This window comes from Pollicipes pollicipes, unplaced genomic scaffold (genome assembly GCF_011947565.3).
Source record: "Pollicipes pollicipes isolate AB1234 unplaced genomic scaffold, Ppol_2.1 Scaffold_5909;HRSCAF=7009_pilon_pilon_pilon, whole genome shotgun sequence".
In the NCBI taxonomy this organism is placed as follows: domain Eukaryota; kingdom Metazoa; phylum Arthropoda; class Thecostraca; order Pollicipedomorpha; family Pollicipedidae; genus Pollicipes; species Pollicipes pollicipes.
In genome coordinates this window covers 62359-72681 of record NW_023596778.1, presented here as the reverse complement: position 1 = coordinate 72681, position 10323 = coordinate 62359, and positions in this window count along the sequence as shown.

The window sequence follows — 10323 nt, the reverse complement described above, 5'->3', positions numbered from 1 at the left end:
AAAGACTGAGCGCAAGCCAACGCATACGCAGCGCACGCAACACTTTGGATGTGCGTGCAGCGCACGCGAGCGGAGGCCGTCGGGAGTGCCGGAACAGGACCCGTGGCACCAACCAGGCCAGCAGGGGGCCGTTAAACCACTAAAGCTGTGCTGACAACTTTCAAAACAAATGTTCAAGGGCTTCCAGCCAAGCGGTGCAGCACAATTACCACCCTCGGCTTGGTATGAGCCCAAGCGCAACGAGCCAAGCCAAATGACCGGCTTCCACGGGCCGAACCGGGGTCGTCTGACCTGGACCGAAACAGGAACAAGTTCAGGGACAGGAGCAGCTCAGACCGCCGACGCCTCTGGAAGCGGGCGGCTCTGACCTCCCGATGTCGCACCACTCGCAGCCGCACCGAAACAACTCGGATTGACTCCAGGTGCCACTGGGGCGGGGCAGCTTCACAGCAAGGACGAGGCACCCAAATGCACAGAGTTGAGGACCTAAATATCGATGAGCGTATTCTGTTCACCATAACATTATTTCACTGATTTCACAACGAGGGGCTAATTAATGATATTCATATTGGAATCATGAGCACCTGAATAGCGAGATGTCATTAAGTAAATTGAAAAAGCCAAACTCGCCAAAATGGCAAACAACATACGCTTTTCTAGTGGGTGACTCAGATAAATTATATGCGCACGCCAACCATGCTCACAGTTACACAACAATCATATAGCTCCTGAAGAAGTCTACGAAAATTGCCACCTCGACAACGAGGCCATCTGGCCATTAACCTCCGTAGCAAGCGCAGTATCAGCGTCAACTGACATCCTTGGGCCAGAGGGCCTCCGACAGTTAGACGGGCCCACCAGGAGCCTGCCACGCGGCACCACAGGAGCGGCCGTCAATCAGTGCGGCCGTGACTCAGCGGCGCCGACCATCAGCAATCCGTCAGCACGCACCGCCGAGCCGCTCGGCTCAGCCGGCTCCTCGCGCTGCGATCGGGCGGGCCGGCCGACTAACGGTCACCTGGCCGACGCTGGCGGCCGTCTCCTCGGCCGGCGACACTGAGCCCGGCGGCCTCGACACTCCGCCGGCGGGGGCGGCGCAGGTGGCGGGCCGCCAACGGGCCGCCAGGCGTCCATCACCGGCCTACGGTCCACGCAGGCGTCACCCGCCGGACGCCGCTGTCACAGACCATTTACTGGTGCGGAGCACCGCTGCCTGAGCTTTGGCGTTCGCCGAGAGCCGGCGCCGCAGCCGAAGGCTGCCGGTGGGTCACGCAGGGTGCAATGGGCGCCGCGCGCCGCCTGCCCGGCCGGCCGGCCGGCGGCGCACCGCAGGCACGCTGTGCGTCACACCGAGCCGACACGGCGCGCGCGCCGGGGCCGGCGCGCCGCCAGTGCGGCGTGACCGAGCTCCAGCAGGTGGCGCGGAGGGGGTCACGCCGCGTCACACCGCGTGCGATCACAGGCGCGCGCCGGACCGCCACCGGCGCCGGCCGGAGCCGAGCCGCGCGCCGGCCCAGCCGGCGCAGCAGACGTGGTGCCCGCGACCGGCGCCCACCGCAGCTGCCTCGACCGCCGTCACAGCGGCCGTGGACCCGGCATGCTGAGAGCGGCATCCGAGACCCCATGGCCAGAGGGTTTTGTCCAGCTATGCCATACACAATGCTTGGGGGTTGCATTGTACACACGAACCGTGCGTCACCCCATCCGGAGGTTGCTGTAATTGAATGCAAATGACGATGCGCCAACTATTTGTTTCTGACCGCCTCCTGAGAGATTTCACAGCATTCTTGGTGTAATGCCCTGCTGAGCAAACGCCTGTCTGGACCATTTTAGTGACTTCACTTCATTACTATTTATTCATTTTTTCTACTCAGTTTTGTTTGGGGTAAAACATACGACTATACAAAAATGTCAGGCAGAAAGATCCGCCTCCGGAGGTTAGGTGAACGACTACACGCTTTCCGTGCATGTCGCGCCGTGCCATGCATGCCGCCCGAGCCCCATCCATAGACTGGTCCGTTTTACACCCCATTCATTGATAGTGGTCGGGCGACCGGAACGGCAGCTTTTGAGTCTCGTTGGCGATGGCCGAGGTCACACGTTTCATTGTCAGTGGTTCCGTGGCAGCGTACTTACATCGTCTGACTAGCAATAATTAGGTTCGGCGCGGTGCGGCCCGCTGCCTGATTGACAATGTCCGGGGAGGCGGCAGAGAGCTCCGTGGCCGGGTGGTAACAGCTGTGTCGGCGGCGGCGCCGCTGCGGCCTGTGCTGACCAGCTGGCCGGAGACGGCGGTCGGTGAAAGGGTTCGGCCACTTTCACTGGAGCCGGCGGAAGCAGCGCCGCTCCGTGGTGCGTGGTCCGGGCGGAGGCGCGTGCTGTCGGCGCCTTTACATGCTCGTCTGCCCAGCATTGTTGGGTTCATACAGCCGGCAGTGGTTACAATTACCAGCAGATGCCACCCCTTGTGCGAGGCATATCATGTTCATATAGTCCAGCCCGAAGTGTCCAACATTGTGGAACTGTTACGGCATCCAGTGGTTGGTTTTGGTTATGAGGAGAGTTTTGGAGGTAAGCTGCACGAGTCAGCTTTAATGGCATGACCCTTGCTCTCTGGATTTAAACGGCAATGAATGATCCCACAATTGGGTATTCTTTCCGGCTTCCGCCAAGGCGGTCAATGCATTTGTGCCTTCTAGCGGAACGAGCTGCCAACAAATCACTGCGAAATCATAGGAATTTATGTTCTCCTTCAATCAGTTACGAAAAATTGTATTTTAGTGGGAGAGTTGTTTATTGTTTTTAGCTTTTTTTGTCTCTATGTCTCGTGATAATGGACCGCATTACGTTCAAAGAACAATGAGGGGAGACGATAGCTGATTCAGCTCACCACAGCTGTCGCCAATAACGCTCAATTTGAGACAATACTGGCAGCATTTTAAGCCATTTACAGCTAAATGTGTAGTACTCTTGGTCCAACGTCTGCATGTCGTAAATATTTCAGGCTACAGCTCAGTTTTCATAAAAGAAGCCCAGCACTCCATATATCTCCTCTCCCCAACATAGCGTTAAAATCGTGCCCGTTACACAAACCAATGATGCATGACACTGTCAAGGCTACAAGTGTCATAAAGTTTACCGAATGTCGCGGTGCGACCTAATGGAGGCGGAAGCAGGGCAAGGCTGGCCATTATGACCAGATGTGTATGATTGTGCTCGGTTCCGGTCCGGCGGAATCCATTTCTACTCCGATTCCTGACACGGCACAATTTCGAGCCGACCCCGAGTCCGGCCGAGGTAGATATAGCCTGTTTCCGGAGCCAATACCCATGGAGTCGTTTCAAGCCACGCAATTTCAGGAGATGAGTCGCTATGTAGACCACATGAAAGTAGGCACCGGGCGCCGTGGTACCGCTGCGTTGAGTACGTTTGAGACCTCCATACGTGGTGTGGGTTTGACCCACGGCTAGCGGCCATTCAGTCCGGCTTGTGGTGTATGTATCGGTCTGTTTTAACTCCTCGACTATTGGCCCTTTCCTCTAATAATATGCTTTTAGCTTGTGCCTTTTTGAAACGTACCTTTCAGCCGCGATTTGTAGCACGAAGCCCCGAACTGAAACCACTACAGCTATCTTGCTGATGGTATGCAATACACTGATACTGGTGTGTTTCATAAAGAGGCGGCAGTTTATCTACCGCTCTATTTGCTGGGCATGCACCAGTTGCCAGAATAGGAGCACATGTTGTTACTGATGCTTCAACTCCTACCTCGACAAGCCCAACTTTTGAAAGGAAACGATTTCAGCCCGACCCAACATCCAACAGGGCGTGGCATCTACAAACAGTCATTTGTGGGGACTTGACAAGCGTTTGTCTCGATACATAAAACAAAGCAGGCGGTGCAATATTTGATAAGCCCCCGCCTGCAACGATTCAGCAGTGCCGTATATTTCATGAGCCACCAGCTATGAATTATTCCTGCGTTGCGTGACGTAATGATTGCGTTTAGCTGTGAAAACTGGCGAGATCGGAAAGGTTCAGGACCTCAACTTGCGGAACTGGCGAGATAGCGTCGAATCACGGGAATGGCAGTGAACTAGGACGTTATATTTCGCGACTTAGGCCACTCCATTTGGAACTTCATAAGCAGACCGGAAATTCAGGTCTATGTAAGCACCAGTTAATGAATGTTATCCCTAAACCGCGCGAGCGAAACGTCTGTGACATTGCTATAACACGATATTGCTCAAGTGTTTAATTTCGCCATTTGTTCTGGTCTTTAAATGCTGATGCTGAGGTGGCTGACAGGATAATAACATTATGCAACACAATACTATTTGAGGCACAGCACGGATCCAAGATTGGCACCTGCTCATGACACGCATATAGCGTCAGATAACGACGTAGCGGTTTTACAAAAATGTTGCAGGCAGCGTAGCAGTCTGACCCAGTGGCACGTTAACTGGCGCAAAGATCGTCTCGAAGCTATCGGCAGATCTGAGGAATCAGCCCTGGTCTGGGCCGACCTCGGAAGTGCACAGCTCCTGTACGACGACGTCCTGCAGGCCAGCTCCAGCAGTCACACGAGTGCGAGACCTGCAGACAGAGCGAACCAGGTGTGCAGAATTTGCACGCCCCCCCCCCCCCCAAATAAAGAAATCGCGAGTGAAAGGTTGCCGGGAGAAAGGAGCGTGGTAAGGTCGCAGACGGCTCCACCGGGCTATCAAGAACACCTGTTCTTGCGATGGCACAATATCCTACTTTCCGCAGCGGCCACGGCGGTCACGCAGGGCAGTCCGTCCGCTCGGCAGCCGTGGCTGAAGGAGGACGGGTCCGTGCGCTCGACAGCCGTGGCTGAAGGAGGACCGGCTCGTCTGCTCGACAGCCGTGGCTGGAAGAGGACCCTGCCGTCTGATCGGCAGCCGTGGCTGAAGGAGGACCGGCCCGTCCGCTCGGCAGCCGTGGCTGGAGGAGGGCCGACCCGTCCGCTAGGCAAGCCGTACCTGAAGGAGGGACCGGCTCGTCTTCTCGGCAGCCGTGGCTGGAAGAGGACCGGCCCGTCTGCTCGACAACCGTGGCTGAAGGCGGACCGGCTCGTCTGCTCGGCAGCCGTGACTGGAGGAGGGCCGACCCATCCAACAGACGGCGCACGACACCGTCACCGGCCCAACGCGGCTATCTGATGCACGTGAACGCGCTGGCCGGTTCGAAGCGAGGCGGCACGTAACGGTGCGTGGTGCGAGCTACGCACCGGCTGCCCCTGCACGGACGCCGGGTCTGGTGCAATGGCGCTGCCCTTCGCAGGGTGCAGAACGGCATTGGGGCTGAAGGACAGCGGCAGGGGCGGACGCGACATCGCTTGATAAGGGCTCAATACAAATGTTCCCTGGTATTGACTTAAAATATAGCCCAAACCTGTTTAAATTAAACACTGCACACAGACTTTAAGACCTGATCAATGGGAAGCCTGCAGCCTGCAGCAGCCTGGAACGGCAGGCGGAGGGAAGCTACGTACACCTTCATGCAGATGCAAATTCAGAGCTCCATAGAAATACATTTAACGGGTTTCGGCATCGGCATGGTGTGGCCTCACAGGCGTACAAAAAATAACGAAGAACCAACGTTAACCTGAACGTTTTTTTTGTGACGAGAGGCCATGAGAAACCACTGTGAGAAGTAAAGGCTCCGAGGGCGTGTTACGGTGCAGACAGATGTCTGCTGATATTTACTGAAACGTGACACACGTGGAGGAAACCGGTATCAGAGAAATCTAGTCATAACTGGATTTTCCTCCAACGTGGACGATGGTGAAAGACGCCGCCAAGCAAACACGCTACATCCTCCGCGGCGGTGCGTGTTCAAGGTTCTGGTCGGGTGCCGACAAACACGACCAGCCACTGTTACGAACGGCTACGCGCCTGACGCAAACGTGGCCAACCCAGAGGTCAAACATGGCTATCTCAGATCTCAGACACGGCCGTCCGAGATCTGAGACGTGGCTACATGCGATGTGAGATGTGGCTACCCGAGATTTGAGATGTGGCGACTCGAGAGCGAGACGTGGTTACCCAGGGATGAGATATGTGGCGGCCTGAAATTTGGGACCTACTTACCGAAAATGTGAGACGCGACTACCCGAAATGTGGGACATGGCCACCCGGAGATGTGAGACGTGGGTACTCCATATGTGAGACGTGGCTACCCAGAGATGTGAGACGTGGGTACCCGAAGATGTGAGACGTGGGTACCCGGAGATGTGAGACGTGGGTACCCCATATGTGAGACGTGGCTACCCAGATATGTGACACGTGGGTACCTGGAAATGCTAGACGTGGCTACCCGGGGATGTCAGACCGCGTGTTCGGTATCAACATCAACATCAACATCAACATCAACATCCTCATCAACAGGACGCCAGGCGGGCCACCGGTCCAATCATCTGTTAGGTCTGCCCAATCGCAGCCCCCGGTGCGGCAGATCCTGTTAAACGAGGTCCCTGTACCGTGTCAAACATGATTACAAGTGGCGTCAGACGTGGTATAGCGACTTGGAGACGTGGAGCTGTCCAGACTGACTCCGTGGTCCAAACAATCCAGGGACTCATAATCAGACCGCAGGCATACCTCCGTGTTTTGCGTTATTATGTGCACCCAGATAAAAAACTGATGGGACGCCCTTGACAACGACCTTTGAAGGACATCACTGTTCTGATACGAGCATGTAGTTTCCTATTCAGTTCAAGACCGTCTTTAGCCCCCCCCCCCCCCTTCCAGTTTTAAAAAAGGAAATGGTTCAAATCCTGGGAGAGACCAATTTGTTGGCGCATTTTAGGGGTAGGTTTAGTCGTTTTTTACTGTTCAGCGTCTCAACCCATTCTGATGAGCTCCACCACTGCTCTCATCTTACAAAGGCATTTGGATCCGAAAGGCCCAGGGGCCGCTGCTCTTGGGCACCACACTATTGTCGACTGTCAGCACCAAGCCACGCCCGCATCAGCTGACCAATCTGGCGAGCAAGTGCGCCATACCGGCAGCAGCTGTCCGATTCAGCTGCAGCTGACCAGCCCGGTGAGCCACAGAGCACAGAGCCCAGCCCAGTGAGCCACAGAGCATAGAGCCCAGCCCAGCTAGCCGCAGAGCACGCGGCCAGCCGCCCGCGTCAGCTAACGCCGCCGATGGGTCGGGGAGGCGTCTGTGCCAGTCCGATCAGATATAAGGCCACACCTACACGGGCTGCCCGAGCCGGTGGGCCACGCCCACCACTGCCAGCGGAAAGTAAACAACACCCAGAGAAGCTGCTCCTAACGCAAGCCGTCCGATCCAGGGAGCATAACAGCTACGTCACGGCCGGCTCTCTGAGCCAGCAAGCATAACAGCTACGTCACGGCAGGCTCGCTGAGCCAGCGAGCCACGCGCTCAGCCGACCTGGGGTTTCTTCTCGGGTGGGTCTCCTGCCAGCGACCGTAACGACCCTCAGGTGGTGCCTCGGCAGCCCCGACGCAGCCTCTGGCAGCCCTCAGCAGCCCCTGACGCCGCCTATGGCAGTCCCTCGGCACCCCCCTGACGCCGCCTATGGCAGTCCCTTGGCAGCCCCTGATGCAGCCTCTGGCAGCCCCTCGGGAGCCCCTGACGTCGCCTCTGGGAGCCCCTCGGCAGCCCCTCGGCAGTCCCTGACGCAGCCCCGGCGGCTCCTGAGGAGGCTCCTCCGTCCGCTCCTCAGGCGGCCCCGCTAGCCGTGCCCCGCCTGGCCAACCCCGCCGCACGCGGCGCGGGGTCCGACGCGCTCGACCTCGCGCAGAACGGGGGCCGGCGGCACGCTCACGGCGAACATGGCGCGGTGGAACGCAGCGGCCTTGAGCAGCTCGACCGGTCTGTCTCGGGCGGGAAGGTCGATCGTCTCCCGGCAGCGATTCAGTAGAGGTCAACAGAGCGAAGGGAACAAAGCGGCAGCAAAGTGTCTGTCGATGTGCCTTCGGAACGAAATGAGCTTATTTGAATCGCGGAGAGGGCGACAGCACCAGGGCCATGCAAAATGTGGGGCGTCGCATGCATACCACTCAGCTGGCCACTGTAGGGCCCGGACACAACACCTCATAATGCCGCAGATTAAAAACTACTGTCCGCGTGCGGACCATGCCCAGATTAGAAACTATTGTCTGTGTATGGACCACGACCACCAACAGAGCTCATTGCAGCCAAACACTTAAACAGCCAAAGAAACGATAGTTTAACAAAGCGAGATTGGTATGTGACCTGTACCTTTCCACGCCATGCTCAGTGGGCAGATGCCGGAGGTACTTGCACGTCTGAGTTTGAGCAACGACCACGGCCCGCTGGTCACCGAGCGCCACCGTTTTACGGAAGTTCGGCCTGGGTCCCACACGTAATAACCCTGCATAGGCCGACGTCCTTCACGGTCAATGATCGCGTATCTGAAAGATGGAGCGCTTCGAATCGTTTCCCACCCCAGTCTATCGGTCTATCGAAGACAACGCTCCCCGACTTGACTACCGTGAGTTGGAACACTTCACCTTGGGCATGCTTGACGCTGACGAATATAAATGAGGTTTCAGTTGGCACCCAACCGCGCCCGATGGATGAGCATCGTGGTGCATACGATGTATGGCTTCCAGAAACGCGAGACTGAGAGAGCAAGGCGGGGGGGGGGGGGGGAGAGAGAAAGTGAGACAGGGCGGGAGGCGATATAGCGGAAGAACCGTGACATAGCTCAAGACTTTTTGCGTACTTCCCGCATTTCTGGGCGCATTGGCTCAACGCGGCAATCCACAAGCAGTACTTTCAACATGGCTTAGAAGAAAACAGCGACTCGTATGTCCACAGCCTTCAATGTACCTGATGCTGGGAGCACAACTGATTCAAAAGAACTGCACCAGTGACCGGGTAACCTCATATGGGTGAAATCAGACTGTGTTCCTGAGGTAAGAGCATAGGCATGGGTTAGGTAGAGCTGAAATGCTGCAGAGGATTCGAGAAAGCTGGCATCACAAGTAAACGGGGAGGGAAGTCTGGATGGCCACGAACAGTCTGAAATTGCAATGTGACCAGCTCATGTTTGCCTCGGAGACATTGCTAATGACCGCTGGAACATGTGCCCCGCAGCCTTCTATGCGCCTGGCTAGGGCGACTTCGGACTGAAAACAGGTCGCTTCGTCCGAAGAACCGTTGAACCCTTTGAGCTTTGCCTTTGTCAGTAATGCGAAGTGTCGCAATGTGTAACTACCTAGTGAAATGAAAAAGCTGTATGCCGGTAGAACAGCTGGAAAGTTGGAAAGAGACACAAAGGGTTGGCGTGCTTCCATGACACCATGCGGAATGCTTATACCTTGATCGTATTGTCATGGCGTTGAAAGAAAAAAAAGAAAACTGGCGGGATTCGAATAATGAACTCCGTTCCCCCAACTCCTATAGTGCTGACAAAGCAAAACAAGAACTCCATTATGCCATACATAGTACCACGAACTGGTGAAGTGGACACCATCTGGTTTGATATGTCGCCGGTGTGTAAGGAGGTAGACATATGGTCCAACTTCGAAACATATGGTCCAACTTCCAGCATCCAGCTGCCTTCAGCCGAGCAATGGAAGACATCAGAACACCAGGGACGTATGAGCATGAGCTCCCAGTACTGCTAGCCTCGTGACCCACTGGCGCCCCTGGCTGCAGCGCGGCGGTCTCCGCGGCCCCGTGAGTAATGTTCGGGGCGTCCCGGCCGGCCAGCCGAGCGCTGGCGTCGCGCGCTGATCGAGCCCACAACAGGAAACTGGTGCTCTCAAGGTCAGCGGCGGGTTAGACGGCTGGCAGCGCCGGCCGGACCGGCCCCCTCTCGGCCGACCGGTCGGCCCTCTGACGCCGCCGACCGCCGAGAGCGGGGGCGGGGGAGACCTCGGCCAGGTCCGCTGGCACCGGGTCGGTCAGGTCAGCGGAGAGGGGAGGTCCGGGTCTGATCAGCGGAGAGGGGAGGTCCGGGTCAGGTCAGCGGAGGGGAGAGGTCCGGGTCAGGACGGCGGAGAGGAGAGGTCCGGGTCAGGTCGGCGGAGAGGGGAGGCCCGGGTCAGGTCAGCAGACAGAGGAGGTCTGGATGAGGTCAGCGAAGAGCGGAGGTCTGGATCAGGTCAAGGGAGAGGGGAGCCCCGGGTCAGGTCAGCGGAGAGGGAGGCCGGGGTCAGGTCAGCGGTCACGTCGGTCTGACAGCGGTTTCACACCGCAGACCTATGCTCCAGAAGCTGCACGAGCGCCCGATGCCGCACGACGCTGTGAGAAGCGCTCGCGGTCGTCATGTGAGGCTGCCGTGACTGGCAAGTCC